The sequence below is a fragment of the Quercus lobata genome, chromosome 11 (genome assembly GCF_001633185.2).
Source record: "Quercus lobata isolate SW786 chromosome 11, ValleyOak3.0 Primary Assembly, whole genome shotgun sequence".
NCBI classification, from domain to species: Eukaryota; Viridiplantae; Streptophyta; class Magnoliopsida; order Fagales; family Fagaceae; genus Quercus; species Quercus lobata.
The window spans coordinates 39974992-39998355 of record NC_044914.1 but is presented as its reverse complement, the minus strand read 5'-3'; the positions used below and the strand labels follow the sequence as shown (position 1 = coordinate 39998355).

General features: G+C 33.7%; 1 long non-coding RNA gene and 1 pseudogene across 2 annotated transcripts; one reads left to right on the top strand and one right to left on the bottom strand.

The window, feature by feature from the left end:
• Positions 1 to 15250: 15250 nt before the first annotated feature.
• LOC115967416 lies at positions 15251 to 16848 on the top strand. Of its 2 annotated transcripts, XR_004086449.1 has the most exons (4): positions 15251 to 15462; positions 15849 to 15948; positions 16644 to 16693; positions 16778 to 16848. It is a non-coding gene; the product is annotated as an uncharacterized LOC115967416 (long non-coding RNA). The 2 variants fall into 2 exon arrangements; XR_004086448.1 differs by having other exon boundaries at positions 16644 to 16848.
• Positions 16849 to 17622: 774 nt separating this feature from the next.
• On the bottom strand, positions 17623 to 20057 carry LOC115968974 (annotated as a pseudogene).
• Positions 20058 to 23364: the final 3307 nt, after the last annotated feature.

Below are 23364 nucleotides of genomic sequence, written 5' to 3'. Positions count from 1 at the left end.
AATTTGATATTCTTATTTTTTGGGTTTGTAATTTTTGGATTTTAATTTTATGTTTTTAGATCTGAGTTTGTGTTCTTATTGTTCTTGTTCAAGACACACTTCAATCTCAATTAATGTGATTTTTTATTTTTATTTCTGTTTTTATTTTTTTATTTAGTTAAAATTAATAAGTTATTTTTTTAAATTTAAATGTTGACTTAACATTTTTTAATGACAAAATAAAATTTTTTATTATTATTTTAATAATTTCGTTTGCCACGTAGGTCAGTACCCTAACGGCACTGACGGAAAGGACTAAAACAGAAGACGTTTTTCTAAATAGGGACTAAAAGCGATAAAAATAAAATATAGGGACAAAAGTGGGAATCGTGTAAAAATGTAAGAACGAAAATGTGCTTTTCGCCATAAATAAATAAAGCAATGTGGAGTTCTAAGTAATATATAGTAAGAGAATACTGTTCATAAAAAAGAAAAAAAAGAAAAAAAAGTGAGTACTTTATGCATGAAAGCCATTTCCTAGAGAACTAGAAGCTTCAACAAAGGCTACAATAGAGTTGTCATCAACATTCTGAAGTTTGATACTTACCCATTTGGTTGTTGGTAGTGCCGTCACCGCCGGTGACATTGCTACGATCCACCGTTTGGCCACCACTTCTGAAATATCTGATACACTTGCGGAATTTAGCAATGAGTTTAAGAACGAGGATCAGGAGGGTCACGATTTCTGTAACATCTTTAACGCTCAAATGCAAGTTATTGCAAAAAGAAATTGTATGAATATTACAGGAAAAGAAAATGCAAGTTATTGCAAAAAGAAATTGTATGAATATTACAGGAAAAGAATAAGAAGTCTCTCTCCACACTCACATACGCAAATAACTTTAGCTAGCCAGTGTTACCTGGCCATGGAGGAGACAAAAAATACGATTTCCTAGAAATGTCAAAGGATAGGAACTAGGAAGAGCGTAGGACGTTATGCAAAAAGTGTAAACCGTGTGAGGAGCAGGAGGAGGGTTTACAAAAAGGTAATGAAGCGGATTTTTTTTTTTTTTTTTTTTTTCTCTCTCCGATAGCGGAGGCAGATGGAATGAAGCTTGTGGTCCGAGTTGTACCTGCAGGGATGCAAATACATAACTCCTCTTCTTCCTACTTCAAACGCACCTTCACCTTAGTCAGAGTGGTGGGATAGTCCGGCTGGCTAGGAAGCCCAATGGGACAATCAAAGGTGTTGTGGGGCAAATTAAAGGTGTTGGCAATTGCTTTAGCTGAAGGTGTATTACACGCACCAATAGTATTCGATTTTTTTTTTTGATAATCATTAGACTCCTTTCTTACATTTGAGTCCTGGAGCCGGAATCACGGTGGAGCCCAGGTCAGTAGAAAGCCCGACCCAACCCAAAACATCTATTAATAATTAAGAATCTAAGATCTACGTGGCCAGCGGGGTGATGAAGTCATGGTGATATATAATAATCTAAAATCTATGTGACTTATGTTGCTTCGTGGAACCAAATATATTATATTCTCAAAATTTATATATATATATATATATATTATTATTATTTGCAGCAATATCTTTCTTCCAATTCCATCTTTAAGGTTTCGTTTGGATACAGTTGAAAACTGAAAAATAATGTAACAAAATAATTTTTAAATGTGTGAATAGTACCGTGTGACTCATTTTTAATGAAAAAGTTACTGAAAAGTGAAATTTGTGGGTCTGTGAACAGTACACAGTATGCCCTGATTGGCTGAAAATTGTTTGACAAGTCAAACTTTGTGGCTACTGTTCATGAACAATGCATGAACAGTAGCCGCAACAGTAAAATTTGTCCTAAAACGCATGAGAAAAAAAAAAAAAAACAGAAAAATGCAAATACAAACGCATCAGCGGGACCCAAACGAACGCTAAATAAAATAAAAATGCCATTTTGCCTCAAAGACTTTGGAGAAACCCTTCCATTCCACATCATGCTAGCTCATGCCAAACATTTCTCCGCCACACCTCCACGTGCTTGTCTCACTTGCCATCATTTGGAATTACCATAGTTTCCAAATTAACGGTCATGATCTCTTTAATCAAAGTCATACTTTTGACTACGTTTGATGCCTCCATAAATAGCACCCCATGCTCTCTTCACTCCTTCTTATAAAAGGAAGAGTTTGGTTCAAGTCCTAAAGTTGTTTCCTCATTTTTCTTCTTCTGAGGGCCATGAGTGAAACCATGTCTGGCCCTGAAAACTGGCTCCAATTCTATCAACAACAAAACCTCTCTACTTCTTAGATGTCTGATTCCACAATTGTAACCACCACTGTCACTTCCTCTAGCATGTTGAATAGTCCAATTGGGTCAGGCAATTCTAGCACAAACACTGGTCACTTGAGCCCAGAAGGTCGTGTATCCAAGCCAATACGTAGGAGATCCAGGGCCTTTAGACGAACCCCAACAACTTTACTCAACACAGACACTTCAAATTTCAGAGCCATGGTGAAACAATTCACTGGAGGTCCTAGTGCACCCTTTGCCTCAGGAGCTCACCATGGTGCACCACCAAACTTTGGTTTTGCATTAGGAACCTACCGTTAAGCTCATCATCATCCAGCAATGATGTTACCTCCTACAGGTCATGGATTTCATTTATAGCCTCAACAACAGTTACTATACCCTCATTGTAAAATTCTAGAAGACTCTCACTAAATAGAAATGAAATTCTTATTGATGAAAGCAATTGAATAGAGAGTACAAAAGAATGAATCTATACAAGGCCACTACTTCTATATATACATGAAGCAAGCTAAACTCTGGAACTAACTCCCTAATTCTATGGAAGAAACTGTTATGAAACTAATCCCGAGCTAATATTACCCGTGTGCCAATACAATAACTAACTTCCAGCTGGCATATGTAACTGTCTTCATTGCTCCAAGTCAATGTATAAAGTCTTGATGAAAAGGTATTGCTTCTATGGTTTCTAACACCTCTGCACTTGCCAATACAGACTTTATAGTGTTCACTTGACTATCATGCTCCCTTGTTCTGGTTGCAACATTAGAGTCTTGACCTCTATTCTTCACTTCAAATGTATCACCCTGTTGCACCTCACTTAACTGTCGTCTGTGCTTCTCATTTTTAACACTCCCCCTCAATAGCAAAGCTCTTGCAGATTGACATTCTATTGCCTGTTCTGGATACTGAATACAATGAGCAAATATATTGATTGATCCTAACCTACTCAGCAACCTTCAGTAGTTGTCTACTCCAAGTGCCTTTGTAAATATGTCAGCTAATTGATTTTGAGATGATACATAAAAGGTTTTAATAGTCCCATCCAGAATTTTATTCCTAACTATGTGGCAATCGGCCTCAATATGTTTTGACCTTTTATGAAACACAGGATTAGCTGAAATGTGCAATGCAGCCTGGTTGTTACATACATCAATGCAGGCTTGTCATGTGAGATGTGCAAATCCCTTAATAAGTACAATATCCAAGTTAGGTCACAGGTAGTGGTAACCATGGATCTATATTCTGCTTCTGCTGAGGATCTGGACACTACATTCTACTTCTTGGACCTCCAAGACACCAAGGCATTGCCTAGGAACACACAAAATCTTGTAAGAGACTTCCTAGTATCAGGACACCCTGCTCAGTCTGCATAACAATATGCTTTAACGTGTAAATCTGATTCTGTAGGATAGAAAACACCCTGCCCTAGAGTACCCTTAATATCTGCAAAATCTTTGTGACTGCCCTCATATGAGGCACCCTAGGTTGAGACAAAAACTGGCTAAGTCTATGCACTGCATAGGTGATGTTTGGCCTACTCAATGTTAAGCACATTAGCTTGCCAATTAGTCTCCTGTACTGTCCAGCATCTTGAAGTAACTCTCCATCATCTTTGAAAAACTTCAATTGTTGTTCCATAGGTGCTTTTGCAGGTTTGCAACCAAACATACCGGCCTTTTTAAGAATTTCAAGGGCATATTTCCTTTGGTTCAAACTAATGCCCTTTTCACTTCTAGCAATCTCCAATCCTAGGAAGAACTTGAGTGAACCAAGATCTTTAATCCCAAACTTCTTATCCAATAGGGATTTTAAAGTAGCAACACAATTCAGATTATTACCTGTGATGATCGTGTCATTTACATAGACAAGGCAGTGAATAAATGACCATCTGTATGCACAAATAATGAGTGATCATCTTGAAATTAATGAAAACCAAGCTACAAGATAGTGGCTGAAAGTTTGGCATTCCATTGCCAAGAAGCCTATTTCAAACCATAAAGGGATTTGACTAGTTTACAAACCAATAAGGTAGAATTGGATGATGAAATGGGCTCCCCCTTACTGTGATAACCAGGTGGTAAACTCATATACAATTCCTCTTCAAGATCCCCATGGAGGAAGGCATTATCAATGTCTAACTGATGCAAGAGCCAGCCCTTAGCAGAGGCAAGAGCAAGAAGAACCCTAACTGAAACAGTCTTTGCCACAAGAGAGAAGGTTTCCAAAAAATCAAGACCTTCTCTCTGGGTAAAGCCCTTAGCCACTAAACGAGCTTTGAACCTGTCAACAGTCCCATCAGAATTCAGTTTGATACTATAGACCCATTTACAACCTATAGGGCTTTTACCAGGTGGTAGGGGGGGTGAGAATCCAAGTCTGAGTCTTTTCAAATGCTTCAATCTCTTTATCCATAGCTGCTCTCCAAGCTGGATCTTGAACATCTTGGGAAAAGTAGCAGGCTCTTGATGACAAACACTGATGGTCATCAAATAAGATTGATAGGAAGGATCTGAATGAGAGTATGTCAAAGAATCTGCAATATCATAAGATGAACCGGGACGATGAGCAGTAGCAGCTGTGTTGCATGCATAGTCTTGCAAATAAATAGGTGTCTTGTGAACCCTGGTTGACCTTTTGACAGGTGGAAAAGCATCCATAGGTGGTGGGTAACCAGGAGCTGAATCAAATTGAGAAGAATCAAGAGCTGTAGATTCAGTGATTGAGGAAGGAGATGGGGAAAGAGCTGAAGTAGAAAAATTTGGAACTTGAAAGAATGAGTCACAAGAACTAGGATATGAGCTAGGAACCTCTTCAATACTAATAGGAGTAACAAAAGTATCTGTACAAGCTTGAACAAAACAATGAACTTCAACCTCATTAACAACAGTAAAAGGATCAGAAAAATCACATCTGTTTGATGCAAAAGGAAAAATATTTTCATGAAAAATCACATCTCTATAAGTAAAAACTATATTAGTAGACAAATCAAGAAGTTTATAGCCTTTATTGCCAAAAGGATAACCTAAAAACACACATTTTCTTGCCCTTGGATCAAACTTGGACCTGTTATGAGAAAGAGTTGAAGCATAACACAAGCAACCAAAAATCCTCAAATGGGAATAAGTTGGAACATAACAAAAAGGACTTCAAAAGGTTTTTTGTGTGGCAAAATGGATCAAGAAATCCTACTGATTAAGTACACAGCAGTAAGAATACAATGACCCCATAAATGCAAAGGCAAATTTGATTGAAACTTTAGAGCCCTTGCCACATTCAAGATGTGTTGATACTTCCTTTCCACAATGGCATTTTGTTGTGGAGTTTCAACACAACTAAGTTGATGTAAAATGCCTTTTTGGACCCCAAAAAAAAAACTTTCATTATGAATTCAGTACCATGATCAATTCTAATAGTTTTTACTTTCCTTGAAAATTGAGTTTCTACCATTGTACAAAATAGCTCTAAATTGGCTTGAGTTTGCGACTTGTGTTAAAGCAAGTATCCCCAAGTGCATATTGAGCAATCATCTACAATAGTTAAGAAAAACTTACAACCGTTCATAGTAGAAACAAAAAAAAGGACCCCACAAGTCACAATGAATCAAGTCAAAGCAATTATCAGAAATATGAGTATTTTTATTAAATGATAACCTCATTTGTTTAGCTAAAGGACATACATCACAATGAAATGTCTCAGAAGAATTGAAAAGAGGTACATGAGTATTATTCAACAAAGTCAACTTGTCAATTGACAAGTGTCCTAATCTAGAATGCCTTACATGTGGCTAAGTCTATTAGCTGAAACAGCAGCAGAAACACAAAATGAGGTTGAATAGCTCTCTTCTAGCAGGTATAGACCACTTTACTCCTTACCCAGACCAATTGTGCTCCAAGGAGCAAGGGCCTGGATAAAATAGAGATTTCCAAAGAAAATAAGGCAACAAAGTACAAATTTTGTCAACTGGCTGATTGAAATCAGATTGAAGCTAAAGGAAGGAACACAAAGTACATTATGTAAAACAAGTTTTTCTGAAATTTGGACAGTCCCTATATGTGTAACTTGAGCAACCTCACCATTTGGAAGATTAACATAAATATTCAATGTAGAAGTAATAGATGTATAATAGGAAATAGAATGGATCATATGGTCTATTGCCTCTGTATCTAAGACCCAATCAGATTTGCTAAAAGCTTCCCTATTAACAGTTTTAGCAGAAAAAATTAAATGCTCTAAATTTGGAGTAAAATTGAAATGATTACCTGACATGAGGTTGAATTGAGAGTGAGAAGAAGCAGAAACACCATCAAAAGCCATACCAAAGGTTCTTTCAACACCATTACTTGTAGTGATTGTGCTCACAGTAGTTGCATGATGTCCATCACCAAGATTACCTCCTATATTGAGATATGACAACAACAGCTCACACTGTGCCTTAGATATAGGACACTAATTCACTGCAACAGGTAAATTCTCTGTATTTGCTACTAATTTAGAGGAAACTTGATTTGGATTAGCATTTGGTTTTCCTTTTGGCTTGTATCCAAGAGGATAGCCATGCAACTTGTAGCATTTGTCAACTGTGTGACCTGTCATGTTGCAGTGTGTACAAAAAAGGCTTCTCCTTCTTGTTGTTTCCTTTGTTCCAATTTGCACTTCCTGTATTCCCTTGTGTATTAGCATACATAGCTACTGCATCAAATTGAGGTGTGCCTGAGCCTCCATGTCCAATGGTTTTGTGAGATTACTCTTGAAGAACTAATGAATAAACCTTGCTCATAGAAGGAAATGGATCCATCATGAGAATCTGACTTCTAAGAGTCTCAAAGCTTGATAAGATAGGTGGTATCGAATAAGAGTGTGGTTGAATAGACTTGTGGATTGAAGTAATATTGCTAAAGGACCAAGGTGTGGGCAAAAGGAAATTATAGAACTAATTGCAGTTAGTACATTCCCTTGTGCCTCTCCATGTTTGAGCAGGTGGACCAGTGAGATTGAAATAATCGGTTACTATATAGATTACTAGAAAAATAACAATGCTTTAATAAGAGAACTTGTTATCAATGACCATGCTGTTCTGTCATAACATTTGTATCTTGAAATGCTTGGTTTACTAGAATTAAACATTTATTTGAATAGAGGGAAAGATTTTCTTTGTTTTGATAATGGTTTAGCATGAAGAGAAGTGTGGTATGTGATTAATTAGGTTTGCTATTTTTAGGTAAAATAACTGGTGATGCTTTCTATCTATTACATTGTGCAATTATAAGCAATGATGCTTGTATTAAATGTAGACCAATGTATATTGTTTGTGTGTATGTATTGTAACTTATCTATCTTAGTGCTGCCAGTCATATGCCAAATTTGTCTACTCTTGCTTATTATGTTGTCTTGGGATCTATCTTATGTTGATTATGTTGTATAAGCTTATGAATTTTGAATATAATCATGCACTTTGATTCTTGTTGAGTTGTTTTTATTTGATTAATTTATTTCAGGGGCTTCTTTCTATCTTTTTAACACATGTGGAACACGAAAATGAAATGGGATATTTATGATGTTATAGTTACCAAATGTATTGATAACTTCTCTATGTGTTTAAATTCATTGTTTTCTTAGGAACATAGGTTTGTTTTGTTAGAGTAAAGATGATTTGCTAACCCTTGTTTTGTGCATTCATGAAATCACATGATAGGTGTTTATTGTAAACCATTTCATAGCAATGGATAAGAGTTTGATGAAAATTACCAATAGAAGGTCACGGACATATTTAGATAGAGTCCAACGATTTCTGAATTTTGCATCTAACCATGCACACCCAGATGGAATGATTTCATGTCCGTGTAAAAAATGCGTGCATACAAATTCGTGGTCTACAGATGTTGTATGGACTCAGTGTCAAATGAGATTTATGTGATTGAATATAAATTCAACAAGTATTGATGGTTTGCGTGTTTTTTAGATTTTTTTTTTTTTTGATTTTGTGAAGATATTTCTATATTATTAACAAGTTAAATATGATGTGTTTAGTGAAAAAAAAATAGATTTAAAAATACATATAAAATTTATTGCAACAAAAATTATTGTTGCGGTAACTTATTGCAACAAAAAGTTTGTTGCAATATGTTTCACAAGTACTTTACTTACCTAAGATTTGTTGCAATAAGTTTCCAGAGGTACTTTATTGCAACGTGCAGTAACCTATCACAAAAAAAAAAAAAAAAAAAAAAAAAAAAAAAAAAAATTGTTGCGATAAATTATAGCAACAATATTTTTTGTTGCAATAAAGTATTTTTAATAAAAAAAAAAAAAAAATCTTTTATTGCAACAAACTTATTGCAACAAAATGCTATTACAACGAGATTTTTGTTGCAATAGTCTATTGTCACAAAGTTTATCGTAGTGGGCAATGAAAAATATTCATTGTAATAGAGGTTTACTTATTGTAACAAAAAAATTCGTTGCAATAATGCTATTTTTTTGTAGTGATAGTAAAAATATCGAGTTGTATTTTTTTAAAAAAAAATTACAAAACTCGATTGTAGTAAAATCAAGTTTCATGTGGCATTTTTTAATTGGAAAAGCAATGTAAGTGACTTCCACCATGGCACAGAACACATAGAACTTAATTTTAATGATATCTAGTTCTATGCAAAACTAAATTTTGTTAAATTCAAGTTTCAAAATAAGGATATTTTACTAAATACTAGTTTTAAAAGAATGACATATTCCTGGTTTTCAAATCAGGATAAATAGTTATACCCATTTTGACCAGAAAAGTCTCCTTATTTTAACCTAACCACGGTTGAGTTTGTGGGAAACAAGGTTAAGATTCTGATCTCTATAAATAAGAATAGCCTTTATTCATAAACCAATATAGCTGAGAGAGCAATCTGTGCGTTCGAGCCGTCCGAGAGATATTTAGGCCTACCGAGACAGACTCTCTACTTTGCACGCTGAGATATAACAGAGAGAGCAATCTGTGCTTTGCGCACGAGACAGACTCTCTACTTTTCATGCCAAGACAGACTCCCTACTTTGCTCGCAGTCGCTGCGTATCGTAGAGATAGACACTATACTTGCTTTGTGATACTTTGCTTGCAAGAAGTCCAATTTGCAGACTCAGACTGAATTATTTGCTTCATTGTCTTTTTGTCAACCCTTCTCCTCCTCCTCACAAGATTCACAGCTTTGCAGATAGTACTATGTTTTTTTTTTTTTTTTTTTTTTTTTAAATAACTCAATAATTGTGGATAAAAGCTAAGGTGTTCCAATCCTATAGATCCGTATTTGGTTTGTTTTTTTTTTTTTTTTTTATAAATTATAAACTCCTACAAATTCATATTTAGTCCTACATATCACTAGAGAGAGAATCTGACAACACAGATCACCGCGGCTCTCCACCACCTAGATCTACCTTCCACTCGTCCCCTCTACAGCCCAGGGAACTAAACTATTGCACATATTAATGTCTTCCTCCTCCCTCTCTCTAATCAACAAGAACAAAGGCCAAAAAACAACTCAAACTTACCTCCTCTCATCAAGAACACCTAAAGCCAAAAAAAAAAAAAAAAAAAAAAAAAAGATATCGATCTGGGCCGAATAAGATGATGGATTGGGTGGTGGAGGGAACGAGACAAAGGAAGATCTGGGCAGTGGAGGTGACAAGCCTTAGTGGATCTGGGCTGTCGAATTTTCTCTCCGATCTCTCTGTCTCAGGTCTTTTGGGTTTGCGTGATGGAGAAGATTTAGAGTGTGTTTGGATACCGCTTATTTTGCAGAAAACTGAAAATATTGTAGCAAAATAATTTTTAAATGTGTGAATAATGCCATGGGACCCACTTTTAATGAAAGTTTTAGTAAAACAAGAGGTTTGTGGGCCCGTGAATAGTACACAGGACCCACTGAACAATGCAATTTCAATGTAAATTTTGCTGTCAAAGAGGTAGTGGGTTTTGTGCATAGTACACAGAACCCACTGACAGACAAAACCCACATGATGGAGCACTTCTCAATAAAAAATAATATAAAAAAAATTGGGGAAATGCTGGACGTTTGGACGTGCAAAACACTATTCAAACGTACAGTTAGGCTTCACAAAAAAAAAAAAAATGTTTTTTTTTTTTTATAAGGAAATAAATGCTTTTATTTTTTATGGCATAATAGAATGTTTTGGTTGGGCAATATTTTGGTTCATTTATTTGTAATGCTAGGATGTTGCAAATTTTAATATATAATAATGAGACTTACAAATTGATAAGTCATAAATAAAAAATTATTAATTATGTTTTTTTTTTTTTAACTAATTAGGTTTTTAAGGGTTACACCCAGCAACACAATTGTTTTTTTGTATGATTTTTTCTCTATATATATATATATATATATATATTATCTAAATGATTTTTTTTTACTATTTCATTTTAAGTTTTAACCTTGCCACATAAAAGAGTAAAGTTATATAATTCTTTTTTGCACTATCTCATTTTTCTACTCAATTAAATAAAATAAATTTATATTCATTTTTCTTTTTCTTTTTTCTTTTTTTACTTTTCATCAACTCAACCCAACATATATAATGGAAAGCTAAAATATTTTGTATCCTTCCACCATAATTTATCCCTCCACTTTTTCATCCACCATTTTTCATCTCTCCACTTTTTGGTTAAGAGATGGAAAAATGGAGGATATAAAATATATATATCTATATCTCTCTCTCTCTCTCTCTATATATATATATATATATTTTTTTTTTTTTAATGTGTGTTTGGTATTGAGAGGATGAAAAGTGAAAAGAAGAAAATTTCTTTTATTTGGTTGAGAAGAAAAAAAATGAAATGATAGAAAATATCACTTATATACATTTACTCATGCTTCTATTACATAAGCAAAAAATTTAATTCTTTAAAAGAAAAAAGAAGACCTATTTTTGGGGTAAAAAAGCTTACGGTTCAATTCAAAATAAAAAAAAAAATAAAAAAAATAAAAAAATAAAAAGAAGAAGAAGAAGGAAGGTGGGGTGAAGGACTTGATTGGTTGGAAGGAGGAGAGGGCTAGATGGGTAACTTCCCATCTAAGCCCCTCCCCCTCTTCCATCTTCTCCTCATGGACACAAGATTTTGGTTGGCCTAAAAAGAAAACATGGCCTATCATTTTCTCTATTTTTCTTCTCTCAACTAAACACTCTCTGTATCATTTTCTCTCAACTTTTCTTTTCCCATTTTCCATCCCCCAAGTTTTCCCCTAATCAAACACCATGCTAATGTAGTTAGTAGACTTCATCCCTCTTTTTTTTTTTCTTTTTTTTTTTTTTTTTTTTTTTTTTTTTTTTTTTTTTTTTGAGAAGAATTCAATTATGTATTTTATTCTTCAAATTAACTTTGGTTTTATTAGTCTTAAATAAATTTTGTTAATTAATAGTTACATGTAAAAGGTCACACCTAAATTTATTGTCTTAAACCTCAAACTTGATCAATTAAACTTGGTTTAATATTAAATAAATCTATTTAAATAATAAAAGTGTCACTCAAATTTATCGCTTAAACCTTAAACTATATAGAACCGGTCCTGTGTGACCGCGTGTGTGAGAGAGAAGGTTCTAACTCTTTTCCTCAGTTGATACAAGTTCTTTTTGTGAAGGGGAAGAAATGTTTTTTTTGGGAGTTAAAGAAGCTGCGGCAATTGTTAGCCTCCTGATCCTCATTGTTGTACTCATTGCTAAGCTACGCTAGTGTACCAGAAATGCCAGCACTGGCGGCCAAATGGGGGATGGCAGTAACGTCACCGGCAGTAACGTTGGTACCAGAAGCCAAATCAGTATCCAACTTCAGAATATTAATAATGACGACTCTCTCAGATTCAGTTTGAATATCTGGAGCTTCTACATGCATCTCCAGGAAAATGACGTTCCGAATTGCTTTTTTCCAAGCTTTCTTAAATAAGATGTGAGGCCATGGGTTTCCTACTGTTAGAGAATTACTTGGGCCTAGTAGTGGGCTTTGTGCCCAGACCCTTTATTATGCAGTGTGTTTCTTTTTTCTTCTTACTTTTTTTGGGAGAACAAAGTAGTGTGATTCCTTGTAGCTTCATTTGGTGAGTGTGTTGTGTTATTTGTGTATTACCATCCCCTACATTTTATAAGAATCTATTTTATGGTTAAGATTTTATTTTTTATTTAATTATTTATAATAAGTATTATTATATTTCAAATTTCAAATGTCATGACAGTTTTACAACTTTAAATTTGTAATATTATGTTTGAACCACAACATAAATTAATTTTAAATATAGTTATTGAAATTAAAAATAAGATATGTGTATAATATAGTAAATATGCAAGCGGATATATTTTGGCAATTTAAAAAAAAAAAGTGTTTCAAAAATTCAATATAAAAATATAAATTCGGAAAAAGATGACATGTATGATTTTATTCTATTTCCATTAAACATATTCATATTATGATTAGATCATGCACAAGTAAAAATATATTTATTAAATATTAAGTATATAATATAATATGATAAGCTTTGTTTACTTTTTTTTTTTTTTTTTTTAACGTCTTTTTAGCTTTACATACACCTTTGATATAGTAGTTTTCGAAATTTGTACTATTCCAACCAGTCCGTGGTTCCCACATGTCAGTACTAAAACTATAAGCAAATACATTGTATGTTAAACAAAATATTTGATAAAAAATAGTTATTTTTTTATGCCAAAATACATTAAATTGAGAGAAGGAACTTACTAGTGCAGTCTGTAATCTGTGTTGTGTAATGACGTCCAGAAGTGTGTGAGTCACATATGTGATATTTCTCAATTTTCAAGGAATAAAATTATAAAAGAGTAGGGGTTCAACTGCCGTAGCGTGTATTGTAGGTTTAGTTTTGGTTTGCTAATTGGAATGAAATATTTTGGTACCAATCCATTTCGGAGTACTATTTTAGGATATTTTAGAGTTATGTTATTTTATAATTAAAATATATATATATATATATATTATTAATAATAAAAACTCATATAAATTATTAAGGGTTTTAAAGAAGTTATAAGCACATATTTCAATTAATATGTAATTTTTAAGCCCAAATAATAATAATAAGTATTAGTTCAATCATTTATAAAATATAATGAGAGTAATAATATGAGAAAAAAAAAAAAAAAAACCTTGGTGTTAATAATAGTAGGTGGAACAATGGAAGAGGGTTAAGGCTGGAATATTCATTTTTATTGTTAGCCTCCGTTTGGATACCAATGAAAAATAAAAATTATTTCATTATTCAGTTTATTTTATTATTATTCATGAGTTCCACTACACTTTTTGGTACTATTCATGAGTCCCACTGTACTATTTCAACTAACTTTTACCTTTATCTACAGTATTTTTAGTACTAAATTTTTAGTTTCAACAAAATAAGGTGTATTCAAACAGACCCTTTGTCTCGTGGGGCTCAGAAAAACAGAACAAATAAAAAATTAAAAACAAAGGACATAGCATTTAAGGAAGAGTAAAGAGGCTGACAAATATTCAAATACATTACCTGTATAGCACACATATAAAAAAGGAAAGGTAGATTGGCAGCAAGATCGAAACCCACTAGAAGAAAAAAAGAAGAAGAGAAGAATAAGGGTCCGAAACCCACCGGAAGAAGAAGAAGGGTCTAAAACCCAGAATAATAATAATAATAATAATAATAATAATAAATAAATAAATAAATAAATAAATATATATATATATATATATATATATATATATATATATATATATATATATATATATATATATATATATATATAAAGAAGAAGAAGAAGAAGAAGGGTTTGTAACCAAAAAGAAAAAGGTAGGATTTTTTTTTTTTTTTTTTTTAATCCAAAATCTGGTACCAGCCAAAATTGGCCAGAATGGCTAGAACACCCCGAAATAGGCCAAAATTTGAGTTGAGGTAGAATAGGAGGTATTATGATGCCGGTTTGCATGTTGGTACGAAATATTCCGGCCGTTTTGGCTAGAATGGAACGGAATCAATAACAATGCTTTTGAGTATTTGTGATTATTGGGACTCTTTTTAAGGGTTTTGAGTTCCGTTCAAGAGGCCATTTTGGTTTAACTAGAACAGAATATTTCAGTACCAGTGTGTTCCATTACACCGTTTTGGAATTATAAGCTGAATATATATCTATATATATATATATACATATTACGTTATTATTATTGGTATCATTATTGTGAGAGAAATACATGTGAAGAATAATTAGTTTCAAATTAATTTATTCAAATTAAATTAATATCCTAAAGCGAAGTGCTGAATAAAAAACAAATAAATGGAAGAGTTATAATAAAAGGAAATGAAGCAATTGTGGCATTCCCGTAAATAAAAAAGGTTTTAAGATTATATTTTAAACTAGGAACTTCCAAGAAGTTTCCTTATTTCCTTTCAACTCATTTCCCAAAGGTCAATAAAACGTTTCACATGTGAATTGTTGTTATTTTAACTTTTAAAGTTTTATCTATAACGCCCCAAGCTAAAAAAATAAAAAGAAAAAAATAAAAAGGATTAGATTTTTCGGACCCCCACGTGCCTCACTTACCCCCATTCACTACCACCACGCATCACACTCCCTTGTCTCCCTCTTTGTTCAGTCAACTAACTGAACTAAGAGCAACCACTGATAAAAAAGTGCTCAACTTTACACATTTTAACTTAAAAAAAACACCACATTAATACTTGTAAAAATATGTAAATATACAAAATTGCTTTGCAAATGAAGGGTCATTCCACCATATCCCCTCTTTTTTTTGGGATATGGTACCCACCTAAATCTAAACCGTTAAATGAATGAAAATTTGATCCGAACCATTCATTTAATTTGAAGTAATTTAGAGTAAATACTGACTACCGGTCAAACAAGTTTATATATATAAGTAAAAAATCTAAAACAACCCACTATTCACTATGCGCTTCTCCTTCTCCTTCTCAGAAACAAATTTCTCTCTGCGCTTCTCCTTCTCAAAAACAAATTTCTTTCTGTCACGCTTCGAACTCTGTCACGCTTCTGATTCGGTTTATCTAAAGAACCCAGAATTCGGCTTCTTCTTCTCTTACTAATCAACCACAAGAACCCAGGGCAGCTAAACAAAACCCAAAGAAGAAACAGTATCGGCCGGCGACGATATTTGAAATAGGTTTGTCTTTCACTTTCTGTTTCTCTCAGACGAAGTTGATTTTACTACTAATATACAGATTATTAAAATTTCTTTGACTATCAACACATGATTTGTCTTTAGTTTTATTTATTGTAAGTAATCCCTAATGCTATTAATTGATTTGGGTTTTTATTTTTATTATTTTGATAGGAGATTTGGGTGTTGTTTGTTAAAAGTTGATTTGGAATTTCCTCCTATTTGAGAAACAAAATTTCAATACCATGATTGCTGTTTTCTTTCAACTATTTAGGTCCCCAAGTAAAATTTCAAATACAGTATTGCTATTAATTAGATCTTTTTTCTTCATGTTCCCCATATTAATTTCCCTGTTATGCTCACTTTCTTGGTACTGGTCCTTATATCAGTGAGTCTTGGAATTTAGCACACGGGTCTAGAAGTTCCATTGGACGATGAAGTTATATATGTAGACACTGTTCTGGAAAAAAATTGGCATTGAAGGTGAAGGTAAGGCCCCGCCTCAATTCTTCTAAATGAATCTACATTTTTCTACCTGAACTCCCATTTCATATTTTTTCTTCGTATAAATTTTGGAATGGTCATTGTTTGCAAGATAAATTTGCTGCACAAATGAATTCAAAAGCTTTCTCACGACTTTATTCTATGGAAGCAGTTTTTTTAGAACCCAAGGAAAATTACACTTCCGAGATCAAATAGATGTTGATGTACTATGATTTTTCCCTTTTAAGAATTGTAATCAGTCTCGACTGATTAACAAGTGCATGAAAAAAAAAAGCTTCATTTTGTTTTGTCCAACCAATGAATTTTCCATTGATTAGACTATTTACTCCTTGGTGGTTGGTAAAAGTGTCATGTATGCTTTGTAGATTTGGTGATGAAGAGTTTATTTTTAGAAGTCAATTACACAATTTGTGGCCTTTTTACCAGACTAGCAAATATGTGTCTTCCTTGTAGAATATTGAGTACAATGTGATAAATTATAGTTTTTAGTTTTAATGTGGTAAAGCAAGTACTCTTAACTATTTTGGCAATCTCTTTTGGCTTAGAAGCAAAATATATATTATATTGAAGATTGTGTCTTGAATAATAAGTGCTGGAATGGCACTTCATCTTCAGGTATATTTTATTAAAGATTGTGTCTTGAGTAATAAGTGTAAGTGATTTGGTTGTATTTTCTGCAGATTAGTTTTTGGATCTTGGTGGGAAATCTGATGCCTGTTGGCTATATACAGTATGTTTCAGACCACGCTAGTGATTTAAATTCCTAATCAACATTTTTATGTGGTATCTAATTTTCTGAATGTGCTGGAATTAGTTGCTAGCTATGGTTGGATAACAATTTGATCATGGAGATGAAATTTGTGGAGTAGTTGTCAATGTCAGAGCTAGGCAGGAAAAAATATCTCTATGGCTGAAGAATGCTACAAATATAAAGCCTAGGCAACTAGCATGTTTTGTTCACATGTAAATATAATATTTCAACACTAGAGGAATTACATGTTTTGTATAATCACATTATTAAGCGAATGTAATCACATTATTAAATTTAATCCATTTTGTATATAACACTAGAGGAATTATTATACTTAATATTTATACTGCAATATAAGCATATATATAAAGCCTCAGTTGTAAAGCTTGAATATTATATGCAAGAGATATGTCCTAAAGAAAAAATGAAGCTTCTCCATGTCAAAGCTACCGTTGTCTAAAGGTTCTTACGTACCAATCATAATGAAGTCTGGACTTATGTTTGTATCCGGGAAGCTCTTTTCATGAACAATCTTTGTTTGTGTTTGTATTCTAGCTGTAAATTGTTACATGCCAAAATTGGAACAAAAAATAATAATAATAATAAAAATACAACCGTTATTATCAAGCTCCACTCTAGAGAGGTAAAAAACAATCTCATAATTGCCAATAGCTGTAAATTGTTACATGTAACACTTATATTGAACCACATGACTCAAGTACACATGTAAGACCCTATGTTTTAGTACATAGTATCTGATATCAACCTCAGTTGTTTATTATGCTACAACAAAACAAAGTTCTAGCCCACTACCAAACATCAAAAAGAAAATACATTGCTGCATATATGTAGTATTGTAGTTCCACAAGAGAGCTTTCCTTTTTTGTTGAGCAAGCCAATCAAAAGCTTTAGTCAACTGAAACTGGTTGCATGTTTTCAGCTTCTTTCCTCAGCTTTTGAAACAGGACAGATGACAAGTATCGCTCCCCAAAACTTGGATGAATAGTCTGAAATTCAAACAATCAACAGTCATTTATGGGCATTAATACTTGAATCAAATTGGTTACATAAGAACATAAACACTAGAGATGTTGATAATAAAGAACACCATTTGCTTGTGTTGATTGAATTAGAAGCTTTTTCACAACCAAAACTGGTGATGTGTAGAGAAATGAATTTTGGAAACAGAATTATTTTTTCAGAATATAACCTTATTCACATTTCATGTATAAATCTTGTGAATTAAAGAAGAATAAGATAATAGACAAATAAAGTTGATCTTTATAATTTGTTTGCATATCCTGAAGCTATCTTATGCAAAATCAATTGGCTCTGATGAAAATAGTTTAAGGGTATTAATCATAACATGATACAAACCAAATGGAATTAGAATATATGTTTCTCTTATTACCACAATAAGTTTGCCCTTGTTCTCTGGAATATTAGCGAGTCTGAGTGCTGCAATTGTATTGGCTCCAGATGATATTCCTACCTGCATTAACCAGGACGATCGAAGTTATAAAATGCGTAATAGCATTCCAGATATCATCTTGTTGGGTCCATCTGGGGGTACTAAAAAGATGTTACTGAAGCACAGAAAGCGTTCTCCAGTAGCATCAGCTGATATAATTAAGTTGTGAGCACCCATGAAAGTGTAGAGATAGATATGCTTCAAAGAGTTATTTGAGTAATTACCATAAGTCCCTCCTTCAACGCTAATTCCCTGGCCATATTTACTGCATCTTCGCTACTAACCTACCAGATAAGTTTCAACATGACAATTAGGGAAAACCAAAACTATTAGCAAGAATACTATATTCTTTTTAAAATCTTTCTGTCATTGCTAACAGCATCATCAACAACACTTACCTCAAGAACTTTTTCCATTACATCCATGTCCAAAATATCTGGTTTGAACCCAACCCCATTGCCAGTAATCTGATGAGAACCTGATTCAAAATTTCAACAATATTAGAGTGTTAACTTCTCTTACCAGGACAATGTTATCTACAAAGGCATAGATAAACTTGAAAGTTACAAAGTCTGTATCTTCATTACTTTTATAGTCTTCCATTATTAGATATCAGTTGGACGAAAAAAATATAAATTTGAAAATTTTCCAACTTTGTTCTCTTCAGAGGTTATAAAAAAAAGGAACTAGATAAGAAAGAAAATAGCATGAATTTTACCTGGTTTACCACCATTCAATACGTTACTTTCTGCAGGTTCTACTCCATATATCTACAAGAAATCAACTAAAATATTAACAAGGAATGAAACAAAATTATAAGGGTGAATGTGGGCAAATCATGAATCATTACCTTTACATTAGGATTTTGGGATTTAAGGTACTGTCCAACCCCAAAGACAGTGCCTCCACTACCAATTACCATGACAAAAATGTCAACTTGTCCATAAGTATCTTCCCATATCTCAAGACCTGTAGTTTCAAAATGCACCTGTTTTCCGTTTTGAGGTCAATCACATATCCACCATCCACTAAGCAGGAGAGGATGAATAATGTATATACCAGATTCGAATTGATTCTAAACTATATATAATTTAAGATAATTATGTAGCATAGAAAATTTTATCCTACATGATGCCAATAAAGACTTTTCAGTTACAGGAGAAAATTAAAGGCAGGATAACTACCAAGGCGTTGGCAGGATTTGAAAATTGCTGGAGCATGAAAGCATTTGGTGTAGATTCCAAAAGATCATATGCCTTCTTAACTATTCCCCCCATCCCCTTGGTGGGATCAGTGAGAATTAAATCAGCTTAAATGCTCTTATAGTTACCCTCCTCTCCAAGCTTGTGTAAGAGGGCATGGTTAGAACCGTTTTGTATCCTTTGAGGGCTGAGATAAATGCCATACTGATCCCTATATTTCCTGATGTGGGCTCTATCAAAGTTATCTAACATAACATTTATACTAAATTAGACAAACCTGAAGCTGCAGTATAAGTTTAAGACAAAAATATCTTATAACAAGGGAAAAATAAATAGATCACTAAGTTAAGTATTCAGCTAACCTTCCCAGGGTAATTAAGTTTTTCTTTTCAGCATCCACAATCATGGCATGTGCTGCTCTATGAACAGAAATAAACAAAACAATTATACATTTTAATCATAAAAATGTAGTCAGTAATGTGTGTTTTAAACTGTAATAACAAGAAATATATGCTAGTAAATCTATCATTATGAGGAAGAAAGAAGATACCTGTCTTTGATGCTAGCAGTAGGTTGCATCATTTCTTGCTTGACAGCAATATAAGCTCCACAGCCTTCAGTGACTTTGTTAAGATATACAAGAGGAGTTCGACCAATGAGCTGAAGTTGGTTACAAAAAATAAAAAAAGGGTTTCATTCTATTAGAAAGTGATCACAAGCATTGTTTATATATGAAATTTCCAAAATATCAAAAGATGAATATTTTTTTTTTTCTTTCAAAGAACTAAACAGGAAAACATAATATTTCATTGCATAAGAAATATTGCTTCAACTAAAACAAATAAGTTATCATGTAAATATGCAGATATTGACATTTGTGAGCATACATTTGATAAGCCACCAAAAAAATAGTGCAAATGAGAAATCTGATCTCTGATTAATCAGCTGAAGCTTCAAATATCCTTTACCACTGTCTTTGTACTCAGGACTGGAGTAGTTTGCAAACTGATACTGCAAAAGAAGACAATCCAATTCACACTTTTAGCTCCATTTCTATGTCAAAGGAGGTGAATTTACAAGAAATGAGAGAGAGAGTCATTCCTAGATTTCAGGGGCATTATAGTCATTTTCTATGTTCTAATGGTATTTTGATCATTTTGTAGGTTGCAATGGTATTTTTTTTTTTTAAATGTTAGAGGGAATTGAAGGAGTTTTGGTCATTTTTTAGGTACTAAGGGTAGGGGTGTGTAGTGAAATTGCCAACCCACCAAAATCGACCCGACCCGACCCAACCCAACCCACTAGGTTAGGTCAATTCTTAGGAGATGGTGGGTTGGGTTGGGTCATGATTTTTTTTTTTTTTTTTTTAACAGTGAGTCGGGTTAGGTTTGGGTCATGAGATTTACAAACCTGCCTAACCCAACCTAACCCATCTATATTTAATATATTTTTAAATTAAAAAAATATATTATATATATATTTTTGCCCCTCTTCCTAAATAAACCCTGTACATTACACTACTAAGATATGGGAGAATGCATATGTGGTTGGATCTGGACCCTACACTTGGAATGGCTGTGATTGTGAGTAAAGGAAGAGGAAGCATTGGCTAAAAGATCCTATTCTTGGTCCGTGCCAAATGCATGACTACTTTGGGAAGAAAGTAAGATATGCACCTAACATGGGACTCAAGTACTCACGAAAAAGGAGATAGTGACTTTCTAAGGTCAGCAACTATAGGGACACCCCTTATTGGTTGAATGCATGTTGGACTACCTTAGAGACACATGTATCATTTACAGTACTCCTGATGTCTCTCTCAATGTCCATGACTTGTTTCCCAAGCAGTGGCAAAATCACCTACCCACAGGTCTCAGTGCCACGTTGGCATAATCTCTATCCTCTAGTCAACTTTCCATATCACAACTATGGAAAGGTCCAAAATAGAGAAATGATGACTTGACACCTATCTTTGTACTTAGCCATATTCCTCAAATTATAAGAGGAACATTAAGCTATATTTTAGGGTAAAAACCCTAGTAAATATTTGAAGAAGAGAGTAGAAAGTTGATAAGATAGGAAGGTAGAAAACAAGGTCTCTCTTTAAGGAAGAACACCTTTATTGTACAAGAGTGACCTCTTTTCCCCACATAATACAAATTTGAACAAAGCAAGAACATTCAATTTTTGCTCAAACCGTGGTTTTTCATCCCTTTTCCTAGGGTTTTCCATGTACATCTTGTGTCCTTTTTACGTTCTTGCTATCACTTTCTTCTTCTCTAACATGTGTCATGTCAAAGCAAGCATCCTTGTTACTTAAAACTTTTTCATGTAAATATACTATTAGATAACTTATTTTATTCCTTTATATAAGCTCAAATCTAACTTACACATATAAAACCCAAACCCTAAGTTTATCTTATATAGTTTGTGTTTGTTTGCTGTTATGCTTATGATTATTTGGTTATAAATTTTCTTTTAATTGTAGTGGTGTTGTTCTAATGCTCAATTTAATTATAATGGGGGAAAAAAAAAAGTTGTCCAACCCATGAGTTCAACCAACCCAACCCGACCCACGTGGGTTGGGTTGGGTTAAGTTGAACCCTTATAATGGGCTAGGTTGGATTTTTTTAACCTGAAATGACCCACTTAACACAACCCGTTTAACTCGTATAACAAATAAATATTCATTTTATTTTAGATTTGTCAAATACCTTTTATATCCAACATATATTTTAAATTTAAAAAGAAAAGTGAGTAATTACAAAAACTTATAAGGGATATAATTGGAAATTGAAACTTTACAAACCCTAGATCTCTAAACCCTACAAACCCTAAATTATTTCTAGATGGATGTTATATTTAATATTATGCAGGTTGAAATGGGTTGTGTTACATTCATATCAACCCAACATGACTCGTTTATTAAGCGTGTCAAATGGGTTGGGTCAAGTCAACCTATCTTATTAACAGATCGGGTTAGGGTTAAAGGATCATGACACGATTATTAAATGGGTCGGGTTATGGTTGAGTCATTTAATAAATACCCTTATCTCAACACAACACAAACCCGACACGCTAACCCGAATTAACTCTTTGTTAAATTTCTAAGGGTATTTTTAGATATTCTCTATGTATAGGGACCATTATGGTCATTTTCTTTTGTAAGGGCATTATGGTCATTTTGTTTTGTAAGGGTAGTTTGGTCATATTTTAGTTTCGTGGTTATTTTAGTAATTTTTTTTTTTAGATTTTATGGTAATTTCAGTTGTAAGGACACGATTTAGTGACGAACCTAAACAGTATTGGGTTCGTACGTAAAAGGCCCAGACAATATGATTTGTAGAGCGTGGGTGTAAAGAACTAGGTTAACTGTGGTATCTACCTCCAAGATTTTCTCTCAAGCCCGTACAAGGTTTGTTTTTTTTCAGTTGGTATAATGAACGTTTTTCTTAAGTCCCTAGTGCAACTTTTCTCTCCCTCCTCTTACTTCCTTCTCTCCAGTTTATGTCTGTTCTTTTTTCTTTCCTTCTTTTCCGATCCCCTTCTTCATGTTCTTCTTTTAGTTTATATACCCCCCTTTGCGCTCCATCCTCGTCGAACACGTGTAGGTTGTGTCCGGGGGATTTCTTTCTGTCCCATCTGGCACCTCCTGGAACTTCCTATGGGCAGCTGTAAGGCTGCTTCCCTACTGTTTAGGTATCACCTCCACATTAATGCGGCCAGAGAGTTGGTTGAGAGGTCATTAATGCGGAGGCAGCTGTAGTTTCAGATATTTGTTTGCCTTATCTCTTTCATCTTTAGTCGGCTACTCTACCCTTTGAGATGACCTAATTCTGAGATCTGATCGCGGCGAGACCACGTCCTGATCGTCCTCGGACTCGATCGTCCTCGGACGAGTACTGCCGAGGAGCATGATGTCCTCGGACGGGTATACGGCCTCGGATGGGCCACTGGCCCAACAATCCTCAACCAAC